The sequence below is a fragment of the Aedes albopictus genome, chromosome 2 (assembly GCF_035046485.1).
Source record: "Aedes albopictus strain Foshan chromosome 2, AalbF5, whole genome shotgun sequence".
In the NCBI taxonomy this organism is placed as follows: domain Eukaryota; kingdom Metazoa; phylum Arthropoda; class Insecta; order Diptera; family Culicidae; genus Aedes; species Aedes albopictus.
Window position 1 is genome coordinate 27,511,995 of NC_085137.1, and position 15,301 is coordinate 27,527,295.

The following is a 15,301-nucleotide window of genomic DNA, read 5'->3' on the forward strand; positions in this document are numbered from 1 at the left end:
TTGTGTGTCTCTGACAGATTTTGGGCCGCTGACTCCGAATCCGGGCTCAAATTTGCTCCAGCACGTCACAATTTTGAGGTATTCCTCAATTTTTAGGGCAAAACATGCTATTTTGGGCTCTTTTGATTGCAAGCCATTAAGCATGGAAATATTTTTTTTAACAATCAAAGGGTAAATTGATCAATGTCGCATTCGTTTCAAGTCAGAAATGAGAGTCTATACACACTCAATCCTGAATTGCCTGTTCAGCACTTTTTTGACGAAAATAGAACAGACAGCAGAACTATTTCGGTAGCTTCGGTACGATTTTACTGAGGCTCAGTACACCAAATATCAAAACCTGTATACAGCTGTTCTATTTTCGTCAAAAATTTACCGAACACGGTATTCCAAATTAAGTGTGTAGCAATTAAATTATAAATTTAGTATTTTACTAAAAGTTCCGTAGAAAACACTTCCAAGAGTTCTTAAAGTGTCAAGTGCCTTAAATTCAATGAGCTGGAACATAAATTTTCATATATTTTATTATAAGTAAATCCACCAGAAAATCTTTTCCGAAACGACTGAATTATCTTTTTTTTTTGTAATTTTTCAAAAACATAAAAAAGCCGCTATGCGAAGTTTTAACTACGATGGCTTTGATGATACCGGCTGCCCTCGTTTGGTTTGACCGCGTCTAATCAAACACTTTTTAATTTGACCCCCGCTAATCTGCACATCGTTCAAACTAAAAATGGGTCAAACGTCATCCTGCTCATGGCACGGGGTGAAACGGAATGCAGAATCAAAACAAAACACCGATGGGTTGCTAGAAGTTCAAATAAAAAAAGAACCCCGTTGGTTTGCATGAGGTGTCGTTCAAACCAACGGGAGTAAACTGTACAGGGAGCTTTTTTATAAACTTCTTAATAACTCCTACCATAATTTCAGGAAGTCTTTTAAGCACTCTATGGCCAGTAGAATGATTGCTGTGTACATTTTTATTGATTGCTATCAGTTGGCGCCAGCAGTGAAAATTGCATGCAAGATTTTTTATAGCAACTAGTTTCCAGCGCTGACAAGGCATCGTCTGTGCTACTCTCGGTTGTCAACTTTCTTAAATTTTCACCTCAAGCTCACGGAAGCATGGTAGTCAAGAACTGTCAAATCGTATGGAAAAATCGCGAAAACCGTTAATTGGCTTATTTAACGTTGTTGAGATAATTCGATATTCTGAATCTGCATGTCAAACTGAGCTGAAATCCAAATTTTCATGAATTTTGGAGCCCGGGAACCTATTTAAAAATCAATTTGAAGTTTGTATGGGAGCAATTTGTCGAATCACCCCTAGTCGCAGTTTGTACAGTAGACGTTCGGTCGGTGCAATCGGTTTAACTGCAACGCTTTTTAACTGCAAGTCCGGTAAGTGCAACAAATTTGCAGTTATCGCACCGCCAAACGTCAAAATGGTGCGCCATGTTAGCCCTAATGAACAGTCGAGTGAATTTTTCGTTCATTTTACGTCAATTGATGGCTTGTTGACACTGTCAGGCGTTGCAGTTATCGGATTTTCGTTCGCTAAGTGAAACGTAAACATGTTGCAGTTATCGAACGTCTACTGTATTGGGCGGAGCTGTCAAACAGTTGCCCAGCTGTCAAAAGGTGATTTCCAAAAATCTCTTTGAAATTGATTTTAGGTACCAAAATAAGGTTCTTAAAATCTGAAAAAATCATAGTGGCTCAGAAAAAGGTGCTCTTTCGTATAAATTCAAAAAATCAAAACATTTTTCATAATTTAAAAACCCAATTGTTAGAAAATGGGATAGTTTTGTGAAAAGTTAGTGATAGAAATCAAGAACGGTTTGAAAAGGCAACGTTTTGTGTTTACTTCATGTTCCGGAACAGTTTCTTCACCGAGAAAATTTAATTTAACTACCACACAAAAAAGAGCCATCTGTGATATTTTTAGCTTGGAATGTCGATCTATTGAAAATATTTGATCACTTTTGACATTGACAGTTAAATTTTGATCAAGGACTACCGGGCAAACAAAAATATTTATCACTCTCGAGAAACGAATAGGGACAAACAGAACCAAACAACTTGTCAAAGTTTATCTGACAAAAGTGTTTAAATATTTGGCGTCTGGGCAAAGCGTGTACGTGTACGATTTGTCACGTTTTTTATGCATCTATTATCTAATTGTTCAACACTGGCATACCCCAAACTGTTGAGCTGTTAGTACACAGGGTCAAATATACGTCCAAAAAGAAACCAATGCTCACACGTCTTGTTTGACTCGATCGAATTTTCATTAGTGTCAAACTGATGTTGTTTCTTGAGTTCTTTTCTTGGCAAATATTTGACCCTGTGTACTACTGGCCTTAGTATGACTGCCAGTTTTATATTTCACTTCACCTAATTGTCAGTCGTGTTCAAGGGTATTCCAGAAGCTTTCAGGAACGTTCCAGAGGTTTCTAATGGGTTTCAGTGGTGTTCCAGAAGTGGCTTTCAAATGCGCACCAATTCAAGGATTTCAATGAGGTACAGGAGCATTCTAGGGGCTTTCAATGGACTTTCATGGGTTCCCAGGGGCGAATCAGGGGTGTTTCAGGTGTCCCAGTGCACAGTGGTCCACGAACCAGATTTACGAAGAAAGATGCATTCAACGCCATCAAATAAGTTTTTAGGCAAATATGGTCTTCTACAAAGTTTTCCCTAATAATAAGGCCCTCTTTAAAATGTGCATGAAAATTAGGGTGGTCCATATTTTCAAAGAAATTGGTAACCAAACTTTTTTTATTTGCAAGAATAACTGTATATTTTCTTCGGAAAAGTTGTCGATCTATCAATTTTGAGCAACTTTGCTGAAGACACTTTTTATGTAGCTTTAAAATTGACCGATCTAGAGGTATTTTTCTGAACAAGCTTAGGGTGGTTCAAGAAAAAACAGTTTTCTGGCGTTAACCTTTTCAGTATCGATTTTTAATCAAAGTCGCCCAAGAAACACTTGTAGAGCGTTTGAAGACGCGTCGTTTCGTGCGCTGAGATGGTCGTTATCTCTTTTGGTTCAAAAGTTACAGGCGTTTCTCTTAAAAAATCATCGTTTTTTAAAAAGGGTGTTTGATGGGTTGGGGCAAACATGAAAAATATATTTTGCCCGCATTCAAAAGAAGAAATGCTGTTACAAAACATATCAAAAAAATATAGGGGTGTTATTTTTGTAACTTAAGTGAAAAATACTTGAAAAGTGCCTATTTTTTCTAGAAAATCATCAATATCTTTTGAACGGAATGACGTAGCAACATTCTCAGCGCACGAAAATGCGCGTTTTTGGAAGCTCTAAAAGTAGTCCTTAGGCGACTTTGACGGGAAATTTGAAACAAAAAAGATAAAGCAATAAAACGATTTGTTCTAGCGTCACCCTATGAAAACTAAGGGAAAATGCTTCAAATTTGGTCAAAACAGTTTAAACGCTTTATCTTTTTTGTTTCAAATTTCTCATCAAAGTTGTCTAAGAACCATTTTTAGAGCTTCAAAAAACGCACATTTTCGTGCGCTGAGAATGTTGCTACGTCATTCCATTCAAAAGATATTGATGATTTTCTAGAAAAAATAGGCACTTTTTAAGTATTTTTCACTTGAGTTACAAAAATAACACCCCTCTAATTTTTAGATATGTTTTATAACAGCATTTTTTCCTTTGAACGCGGGCAAAAGATATTTTTTATGTTTGCCCCAACCCATCATAACACCTTTTTAAAAAACTCTGATTTTTTAAGAAAAATGCCTGTAACTTTTGAACCAAAAGAGATAACGACCATCTTAGCGCACGAAAAGACGCGTCTTCAAATGCTCTACAAGTGTTTCTTGGGCGACTTTGATGAAAAATCGAAAATGAAAAAGTTAACGCCAGAAAACCTGTTTTTCTTGAACCACCCTAAGCTTATTCAGAAAAATACCTCTAGATCGGTCAATTTTAAAGCTACATAAAAAGTGTCTTCAGCAAACTTGCTCAAAATCGATAGATCTACAATTATCCCGAAGAATGTATATAGCTATTCTTGCAAATAAAAAAGTTTGGTTTCCAATTTCTTTGAAAATATGGACCACCCTAATTTTCATGTATATTGAAAAGATGGCCTTATTTTTAGGAACAACTTTGTAGAAGACCATATTAATCTAGAAAATCATTTGAAGGCGCTGCATGCATCTTTCCTCGTAAATCTGGTTCGTGGACCATTGTGCAGTGGACCTCAGATTATTTCAGGGGCGTTCCATAGAGCTTCAAGGAGTTCTAGAAGGTTCCATGGGGTCTCAGGAGGGTCCTTGCGCTATGCTTTAACGGGTTTCAGGAATGTTCCAAAGGTTTCACGGGCATTCAATGGGGCTTCGCGGGATTTTCAGAGGCGTGCCAGAGAATTTCAGAAGCATTCCAGGGGTAGTCCAAGAAGATTTCATGGGCGTTCCATGGGGTGTTCCAATATGGTTTGAGAATTTGCATGAGCGTCTTTCGAGTTTTCAAGGGGTTTTTAGGGGCGTTCTAGGGCTATTCTTGGGACATCAGGGTGTTTCAGGGACGTCTCAGGGAGTTTCAAGGGGTTTCAGGGGCGTTCCATAATGTTTTCAAGGGGATTCCAATAGGTTGCGAGGTTGTTCCATGGGTGTTCTCGGGGGTTTCATGCGGTATTAGGGGTGCATCAGAAGATGTAACACTAATATCACTTGAAACTCTGAAACAGCTCAAAACCTTTCTGAAAATACCCTGAAACTTTCTTGAAATCCCATGAATCTCCTGGAAAAATTCATCTCATGTGGACAGTAACCAACAAATCTTCTTTGCTTCCAATATTTAAAACAGTTTCAGTCAACCAGAGCTCTCTTCAAATAATGAGCAACACCTTGTCGTTTGAATAAATTGTCACTCAAATGACTAACTGGGCAAAAAAAACGATCGATCAAAAACGATCAATTCTGACTTTACATGTCAATGGTTGCTCCTCCGTGATTGATCTGAACTGGTACCAATTGCACTGAGATCCAACTGAATAAGGGGCTGGGACATTCCACTTATTCTCAAAGTGCAGTTGTGGGCTTCGTGGCCGAGCGGTTAGCGGCGTAAGTCGTTTAGGTGTCTCGTAAGCCTCGGAGTGTGGGTTCGATTCCCGCTCCAGTCGGGGAAAACTTTTCGTTAAACGGAAAATTCTCCACTGGGCCACTGGGTGTTATATGTGTTGTCCGTTGTCGAATGTTTGTACTGTTCAGTCTGTAGAGGCCGCAAGGTCGAAGACGGTGTAATTGTCTTTTAACAAAGTGCAATTTTAGCAGCTCATGCATATTTGATCAATAACGGCGCCGGCCAAGTCCTTATAGTCAGCTGGGAAGGGAAAGGAATGTTAGAGTGTACTGGTTGTTGCTACTAGAAACCGAGAGCACTCTGCGTCCCCACAACCCGCACGGACTGGGGTATTTGTTAGACGGAAAGGATGGGAGATCTGGGAGTCACCGTTGGGTCGGTGATGCGATCCATGGATAGGGGTTATTTTTATAGTGTTCGTGATAGATTGTGTGGTGAATAAGGTCAAGCGGCACAGCACGCTTTGGTTGCATAACTTATAGGCGTTATATATACACTGTGCTGTGAGTAGAAGTTGGAAGGGAGGGAAACGACTTTTTTTCAATTCGTTTCTGGTTCTAGCGATGGCTATGAACATATGAATATACATGAGTTGTATATGTAGAGAAGAGAGAGCGAGAGAAAGTGGATAGAAAGATACAAAGTAGGATGAAAAGGACGGGCCAGGGATTGAACCCATTCTGCATACGAATCAGAAGCGGTAGCCACTAGACCACCAAGCCCGTCTCAAATGACTAACTGGGCAAAAAACACGAAAAACCCTGGAAAATTCCACCAGACTGAACAATTTTTGAATGTTTAGTTTTGTGAAAATTTCCTCAAATCTCGTTTCAGGTTTTTTATATTCAAACACTAAATGTGAAAATTCTCAAAACTTTGATAAAAATATTTATGAATTACTAAGTGACTTTTAGATTCATTCTTTGTGTATCTTACGAGCGCATTAAGAAGGTCACACCATTTCTCGCCGTTTATTCGAATCGACTCGTTCTCGCATCTCGCGCGCTCCAACAGCCTCCACGGTCGGTCGCGAATATATCGCGCGGAAAAGTCTTTCTCTTGCTCATTCTCAGTTCAGACCTTGACCGGAGCAGCCGGAACAGTATCAGCTTAGCAGTGATTTTCAGAAGCGAAAAGACCGAATACGTCGCGACGGTTGGAAAAAAAAGTTCGTGCTCGCGTATTGTGTGGTGGGTTCGTCGCTTGGAGGTCGTCGAAGTCTCTTGATATAGTGAGTCGTTTGAGCAGTAGGCCGTTTTTTGTGTTAAAAAAACAGTGACGATGTGAGTAATTTGACATTGCAAAACGATAATTTCGACTAAAAGCAAATGCAACGCAATTTCTTTTTGAATTTTCGCATAAAGGGGTTCCCAAAGTCGATGATTTTAGAATCCTAAAGAGCAATTTTGTATCAGTTTTTTGGAATCCAAAGAAAAGCTCTGTTGCAATAATTCGGCATTACGCTATCCGATTGAGATCACATTTTCAATCTTATCTAGTCTTTTTTTTAATTTTTTTATGATTCTGGCTTCCAAAGATTTTTGACTTGAGTCTTAAGTTATTTAGGGTAACATTCAATGAAGTATTTAGAAATGTAAAATTCGTTTTTAATTCAAAGTGGTTCATATTATCTGTAACATTCAATGTATTTACAATATTTTCTAATAAAAAAGTAAACAATAAAACAAGGAACGGCCTACTGAGGGGGCACGTGCATTATAGGCCGTTACTCAATTTCGTGCCATTGAGTACCGTATAAATGCGCTAAACCTATGGTCACAACAACCAAGCAGCTTAGAACAAAACAGCATCAAGTGTGCAAAATGACCGTATCGCATCGCGGGTTAATGCCTAACAAGTGAAAGAATGTTAGCTGAAGAGCTACCTGTTTTTTTTTTCGCTTAATTTTGCGTGACTAGCATAAACCTGTGCGAAGACTCTATATTTGGTGTGAAGAATCCAACGAATAGGAAAGATACAGAAACTAGGTGCAACAGGAGTTGAAGCAAAAAAAAAAGAATAGTGTTGAACTCAATCGCCGTAGCGGATTGACCGCTCATCGTATAGAACTAATATCAGCGAGAAGTCCAGCCAACAGTAGCAAGCCAGCAAATCGAAGAAGGAAATTGGATTAGCTTGCTGGGGTTGCTGGGGCTTATCGAACGTGCGAGCGCGCGCGTGGGCTAACCGAGCGAGTGCTGAAGAGGCAACAATAAGAGAAGAAAAGTTCGATCGTAAAACAAGCTTCCCACATAAAAAAGAGGTGTAATTCAAATACAATATCTACGGTTGCTGCAGCAGTGCGGAAAACAGGATAAACACACCTGAGTGAGAGTGGTGAACGGCTTACGGACGACGACGACGGGCTGCTGGATCAGAAGGGAATTAAGATATTTACTAATCATCAAGGTATGTAGCCGTTGCCGTTCGAACAAATATGCAGACAGATGGATTTTTTTTGGAATCCAAGCTTTTTTGAAAGGGAGAGCTTATGAAGTTTTGCTCAATAGGAAGTGTAAGAGAATATCTCAGGCGTATTCAGAGATAGCGCCATACTTTCTTTGATAAAGTTATGGTGCTTGAATAGATCTAATATAAAATATCAAGGAACATCCAAATTGTTGGCCATTTGGCTAATGGAGACACTGTGCAAAACTAGTTGCTATTATTATACAGGGTGTTAGGTTCGTGAGTGCAAACTTTTTCAAGGGTGATAGAGAACCATATCGCATTTTTTTATCCTTATTCGAAAGATTATTGAATTTTCTATCAAATGGCATCTTTGAATCGATTGGTTTAGTTCAATAACTAAGTTTTCTAGAGCAAAATAGTTAAAAATAATGTGTTTTAGATTGTTGATTTTTTGTTGTGGCTCCTGTTCCACTCTACAATTCGTTCTTTGACACCAAACTTCTAGCTCTTATCGTTTTCTTGCAATTTCGATTGGGATTGGGATTGAGTCCTGGGTTCAATCCCTGGCCCGTCCCTTTCCTCCTACTTTGTACCATTCTATATACTTTCTTCCTCCTCTCTACATATACAACTCATGTATATCACATGTTCATAGACATCGCTAGAACAGAAACGGGTTGAAAAAGCCGTTTCCCTTCCTTCCAAACTTTCACAGCAGTAGTGTCTCAATCCTATTAGATAACGCCTCTAAAAGTTATGCAATCAAACGAACTGTGCCGCATATCTTCAGAATAATAAAAACACACAATTCTATCACATTACCCTGGTATCCACGCACCAATGTTAATGAAGTTCAAGTTATTAATGCTTTGTTTGACATCAAATCTGATGCCGTAGACCTTGATAATGTATCACTTAAGTTCCTAAAAATGTGTATCCCATGTATGTAAAAATGTGTATCCATTGATAGTATGTTCAATGCAATTGTTACAAGTAAACGGTTTCCCAAATGCTGGAAAGAAGCAAAGGTTACCCCCATTAAGAAAAAACCCTCTTTGAACTCCATTCGAAATTGACGTCCCATTAGCATTTTGAGTGCCCTATCTAAGGTCTTCGAACGTCTGCTCAAAAAAACAAATATGCAAATATGTTGATGAATTTAACCCTTTAACGTAATTTCGATCAGGTTATAGGTCTAGACATAGTCCAAAAACAGGTATGATGAAAGTTTTTGACGACATTGGGGTAGTACTAGACAAAGGAAAACCAGTAGTTTTAGTTTTGCTAGATTTTTCAAAGGCATTCGACACGATTTGCCATTCAAAGCTTTGCACCAAACTTCAGAATAAATTTGGATTTTCTTTTGAAGCTACACAACTGATTTACTCTTATCTAACTGAACGCACTCAATGTGTATACAATAATGGGAGTTTTCCTAGTTTTAACCCGATAACGTCTGGAGTTCCTCAGGGGTCTATACTAGGACCCATCTTCTTCGCTTTATACATTAATGATTTGCCCAACGTGCTCACATATGCTGATGATGTTCAACTCTATTTCGATTGTTCAGATCATGAATTAAATACCATTTCTAGATACGTCAATGAAGACTTGGCCAGGATACTTGATTGGTTCACAAGAAATCAACTATCGATAAACGTAGAAAAGACGCACGCAATGTCCTTGACCACAACCCGTGCTGAGAGTTTTCCAATGCTGTGTTTAAATGGGAATTCTTTAATATACGTGGAGAAAGCCTTTAGCTTCGGTTACACGATGAAAAATGATTTTAGTTGGGATGATTACATTCTTCAACAGTGTGGAAAAATTTATGGCAACTTTGCAACTTACTGCACATTTCCTTACCTCTGAAATTATATTGAAATTATTCAAAGCCTTTATCTTTCCATTTTTTATTGCATGTGACTTTTTGTTACTTCAAGCTTCGGCAAATTCCATGAATAAACTCCGTGTAGCCTTGAATGCCTGTGTGAGATATGTTTTCAATCTTAGGCGTTTCAATCATGTTTCACACTTGCAATGTAAATTAATAGGATGTTCTTTCGAAAACTTTGCCAAACTTCGAGCATGTCTTATAATTCATAGCATTATAGCACATAAAGAACCTGATTATTTACACAGTAAATTGACTTTAAGTCAAAGTGGGAGATGTATTAAATTTATCTTGCCTCGGCACCTATCGTCTAAGTATGGAAATTCCCAAGGAAATTCCTTTTTTGTAAGAGGTGTTGCGTATTAGAACCAGTGCTGCAATTTTTCGACATGCCTTTATGATAGCGATATTTTGCTTTTTTCATTTTCTCCGTTTTGGTTTTCCTGTCAATGTTGCTTTCCGATCAGCAACACGGGAGCGAAATGAAATAGGTACTCACACTCGCACGCAGCGTGCTGAAAGCGAGAGCAGGGGGGATTTAGACGGAAATGTTTTGAGCACTTTAATAAAAAGATACTTATTATGTTATTATACAAGACAACTTAACTAAGCTATGATTCTGTAAGGTCGAATGTGAATACAGGTATGTTCCGTTTTTATCAACACGGTCCGCGATTTTCAGTTGACAAAAACGGAATAGTGATAAAAACGGAATAATTTTCTTTGACAAAATATTTTGCAACATTTTTATATAAATTGGAAGATCTACTGTGGAACACATTCTAAAAGTAAAAATATGCAGTTTATTTTGAAATTTAATTGTTTTTGATATATTTTAGCACATCTCAACGTTCAGAGCCCTTAGGTCCTCCTCAACTGCAAAAAGCCACCGTGTGCGCGGCCTACCACGAAGCCGACGACCCCTACCTGGTCCTCTGCTGAATATGGTTTTAGCTTGTCGTTCCTCCGGCATACGAGCCACGTGCCCAGCCCACCGCAGCCTGCCGTGTTTTATTCGCTTCACTAGGATACTTTTAGGATTCACTAGAATAGTTTTAGAAAATCTTCAGGAATTTTTCTAAGCAATCACTTGTATTTTCTCCAGAATATTGGATTCTCTAAGAAGTTCCTCGAGAATTTTTGTAGGTTACCTTGTACCATGTCTCTTGTTTATCTTTTGGAATTCGATAGGGGGTCGTCCAACAACGACGTGGCATTTTTAGACGATTTTTGATATTTTCCCATACCTTAAACATGGTCGTAGCATAATCAGAGACTCCCCCCTTGTCTTAAAATGCTACGTCATTTATGAACGGCCCTTAGAATTTTTGAAGAAAAGAGGTTCTGCCCCTTATGATTTCTTCAGAAATTTCTTCTCGGATCAACCTAGATGTCTCTTTTTAAATTTTTTCTGGAGTTTCTTTGGGGATCCCTTCAAATATTCCACCAGGAATTGGAATTTATTAATCATACTTATCCATTATGCTGGGAACAGCTCGCTAACGTTGTGTACGGTTTGGGGCTGGAATGCACAAGGTGGGCTAAGAAAATCATTCTGGGATTTAGTCCTAGTTCATCAATTCATCCAAGAGTTGCTTTGGAGATTCAACAAGATTTTACTTTTGAAATATAGGAGGTTCTCCGTTTCTTCAAAATTTCCTACGAGATTTCTTCCATGACTGCTCTTTGAAATCCCTCCAGGATTTTTTTCTGACATTTCTTCAAGGGTTCTTTCTGGGATTCCTTCAACAGTTTTTCTAGAATTTAATCAGAAGTCCTTTCTTGGATTCTTTAAAGATTTTCTTATGATATTTTTTTACTTTACTTTGGTAGTTATGCACAGTAGAAACTTCTACACCTACTGGAACTTTCAGAGATTTTCCAATACGATGCTATCTTTTATCTATGTTATTTCCTCATGATTACAATAGATGGACCAGCCTTGGATTGAAAATCTAGTTAATAAAAATAATATGTATTACAATAATAATTATCCCCGATTTCTTACTACGTTTCCTGGAAATCTCCCAGAAGTTTAGTCTAGTAATCTTCCAGGAATTCTTTCCTAAAATCCTCCAAAAGTTTCTTGGATGATGTTCTGTATAGAAATCTCCGAGGAGTTATTCCTGAGAATCCTCCAGAAGTTCCTTGTGGGAATCCTTGAGAAATTCCTTCAAGGAATCCTGTATAAATTCTTTCAATTGTTCCTCGAGGGATACTTTCAGAATTAATAGGATTTCTGTAGGATTTTTTTTTTAGGAATCTTTTGTTTCTTCTTGGGACCCTTTAGGAGTTGCTGGAGAAATCCCCAGATCGTTTCCCAAGATCCTAGACTCCACTTTCTTTGAGAAACTTATTTCTGAAAGATTTAACTCCTAATTCACCTAAAGGAACTTCTGAATTATTTCCTGACGATTTCTCAGAAGAAATCCATTAAAGATTCTGGTGGAATACAAGAATCGCTAGTAGGAATCACTGAAGAAAATTAAGATTGCATTTTTGGAGCAAACGAAAGATGAAATCTCGGATAAAATTCTATAGGAATCTCCTGTTAGGCTAGTGAATATCGCTGTTTCGGTCTGGAAATTTTCGACTGGGTATCAAGGATGACAAGAGAGATTTCTGGTAGAAGTTTGAGCCCCGTCGGAAAGAAATAGCGAAAGAAATAATTTCAAGAAAACGTGAAATTTATTTCACTTAAAAAAATCTTGTTTAAAAGATTGTATAGCATAGCATAGCATAGCATAGCCGACCGTACACATCCTGGAGTGGCTGTCGATAGAGATGTTAAATGCGCCAGAAAATTTGCCTGGGACTTGACAAACCTTCATTGAACGACCTCTTTGTTCGACACCTGGCCAGGTCCTTACGATCAGCGGGGATGGGGAGGAAATGTTGATTAGATATCTACTCAGAATATGTCCAAGAACTTGGGCCACTTCATAGATATCTGGAGTTGGAAGTTGGATGGGGATTTAAGGGATGCTTTCCTTGGCGAAAAAGCAGATATTTGGTACATTTTTATAGGATATTGCTATTTTTATTTACCTGTATTAATCTGAAAAGGAAATTTATTGATTGTTATTTAAAATGGCTTGATCATACCCAACTGAATCATTTGAATTTTGCTGATAGCAACCGAATGAATTAACTGCATCGGCTGTTTTCCTACTCTCCGCATCGACCAATGTGGCGCTAGCTTCTATGCGCGAAAAATCGCTAAAAGTAAATCGCAAAAATATTGTATGGCGAATAGCATCTGAAGGCAAATTTATCGAAGTGGAATACATTAATCGAAAAAATATTTGGTAGTGGTTGTGCACAATGGTGACTACTATTAAGCCTACCAAATATTTTTTCAGTAAAAGCTTTCTATTTCAAGTAATTCAAGTTTAGATGCTATTCACCCTACAAAATAAAATGGATTTACTCCTGCTGATCAACTGTGGGTATGCGCCAAGCGGGTAGTCCATTCATCATTGATGGGGTTTTAATCAATCTGCATCCTCTCGAATTCGTTCGGTGCAGCAGTAGGTTCTTTGATTCTAGATTCACAGGAACTTTGCGACAGGTTCATTAGAGACGCTGGACAACGGCAGGCTGTACTTATACTGGCTAACACCTTCATCTCTCCGTTGCATTTCAACGTTTCAAAACATCACTGTTCACGAGGGAAAGTTGCGCAAAAAGAATCCGCGGTATCACTACTGATTTTTCGGACATTTTGCACTAGATCAAACATTCGCTGCTTCCAAACATTTTGAGCGATCGATTAATTTTCATTCGCAAGTAAAGTCAGAAAAACACCAAATCAAAAAAAAAATCAAACGCGAAAAAACTGTCAGCACAAAATTTTAAAACGTCCGCGCGCGCTCAAAATCTTGTTTAAAAGATTGTAGTGTAAAAATTCAGGCAAGGACAGGCAAAGAAAGCCTTAAACTGTTTAAGTTCTTGAAGAACACTTGAAGTGGCAGGCCAAGTTCCAGTTGGGACGTAGAGCCGTTAAGAAGAAGAAGAAGAACAATAATAAGAAGAAGAAAGGAAAAGAAGGATCTTCAGAAAGAAGTTCTTTGAGGAATACTCAGATAGCCAGCTTGGAGCAATCCCTGGAAGGAACATCAATTGTACCCTAACACAATAGGCTAATGAAATAAAAAAAACCGATTATCCATGGTGAGTTTTTCATATTCCTTTGATGGTTTTATATGCACATCCCATCTATTATTGATTTATCATGATTATCAACTTTTGTTACTCTTGGAAAATGATTGAACCATTTTACAAACCGACAAAATTGTTGATGATGATATTGATATTCACGTGTTACCTCCTGCCACCTCCTGTCAGATTTTCATTAATTAAATTGGCCCGGTTTAATTTTTCTATCGGACTATTGGTTTAATTTTTCGCATTTTCAAATAAGAAGTTAAATTATGCTTGAGAGAAAGCATGAATTACCATTATATATAGCTGAATTTGAAATGTTTTGAAAGCTACTGTGGCGTATACGTCTTCTATGTCATCATTGGTAATTGTTTAAAATTCATTCTTGGATGCATTGCCTCAAGATTAATGTTAAGCTATAAATAACTCGTGTTCGAGGGAACAAATTTGACAAAAAATTTAGTGTTGATAAAAACGGAATGAAATGTTGACGAAATCGGATAGTGACAAAAACGGATAGTGATAAAAACGGATAGTGACAAAAACGGAACATACCTGTAGTTGCACTTATTCTATACAACATCAATGTAACATAAAAAAGACGTTAGGTCTTATGTTACTTATTTGAATAAATAAATGAAATGAAATGTGTGAACCTTCTGCCAACCAAGTCCCACCAACACTCCAACATCCGCATCGCATGAATTTGTGCTGACGCAGAGGTATATTCGGTCAGATGTGGATACAAACGATTGCACTCATCACTTCCTTACCCTTCCCCACATTGACCGGCAGCCTGACGTGCCGCGTAAAAATAGAAAATCACCAACGCTCAAACACTGAAGATGTCTGCTAGTCCCCGGCAGATATCTCATTGGTTCCTTGTGTGAGTGTAGCTGGTCTGGCGATACTGGAGTAGCATCTACGGGCGGTCAATCAAGCTCAAGCTCAAGAAAGATTCTTCTAGACAACGAGTCTTGCCGAGTTTATTCAGTATTTGTTCAGAAGCTCCGTCTGAGATTTTTCCAGGTGTTCTTTACAGGATTACTCTTTGAATTTGTTTAGATTGTGCTTCAGAGATTCGTTTACGATCTCGTAAACTTCGAAGCAACTCCTGCAGGAATTCCCCACTACAGATATTCCTTAGCAAGTTGATGTAGGAGTTCCTCAAGGAAATATTTGAGGAAATTTATAAGAAACTTTTGAAAGAATTCCAGGTCGAAGTCTTGGAGTGCTAAGCATTTAAAAAAACTCCTGGAAGATTCCAATGAGCAACACCTGAGAGTATTCCAGAATAAACATCCGGAAGAATTCCAGAATAATCAGCAAGAATTCCATAAGGGTCTCCTGGAGGAGTTACGTAAGGAATTGATAAGGAAATCTGGGAAGGAGTTGCTGGAGAATTACCGGAAGAAGTCCCTAGAGGAGCCCAAGAAGAATTAATTCTTGACGATATCCTGCAAAAAGTTCTTGGTGGAATTCCAAAAGAATTTCCTGGATGAACCCCAGAAATAATTCTTAAAAAGATCTCAGAAGGAATCTTGAATTTAATTCCTGGAGGATTTCTTGAAGTTTTGAAGAAATCCTGGAGGGAATTACTAAAGAAATTCCGAAAGATATTTCGAGTGAGATTTATGGACGGATCCCAGATTCCACTCCTGGTGTAATCACAGAAGAAAATTTTGAAGAGATTTTAGAAGGAACCTTGGGGCAAG

At 38.2% G+C, this 15,301-nt stretch overlaps 1 protein-coding gene across 8 annotated transcripts in view; it reads left to right on the forward strand.

Annotated features, from left to right (window-relative positions):
• The first annotated feature begins 6,119 nt into the window (after positions 1-6,119).
• LOC109429736 (uncharacterized) overlaps positions 6,120-15,301 on the forward strand; it is a 32,991-nt gene continuing 23,809 nt past the window's right edge. Inside the window, exons 1-2 of one of the 8 annotated variants that reach the window (XM_062854767.1) lie at positions 6,128-6,399; positions 7,036-7,525. The gene's annotated coding sequence lies outside the window, so the exon portion shown is untranslated. Of the gene's footprint in view, positions 6,400-6,909; positions 7,526-15,301 lie in introns of all 8 variants that reach the window. The other 7 variants (XM_029864015.2, XM_062854766.1, XM_062854769.1 and 4 more) reach the window with 7 other exon arrangements.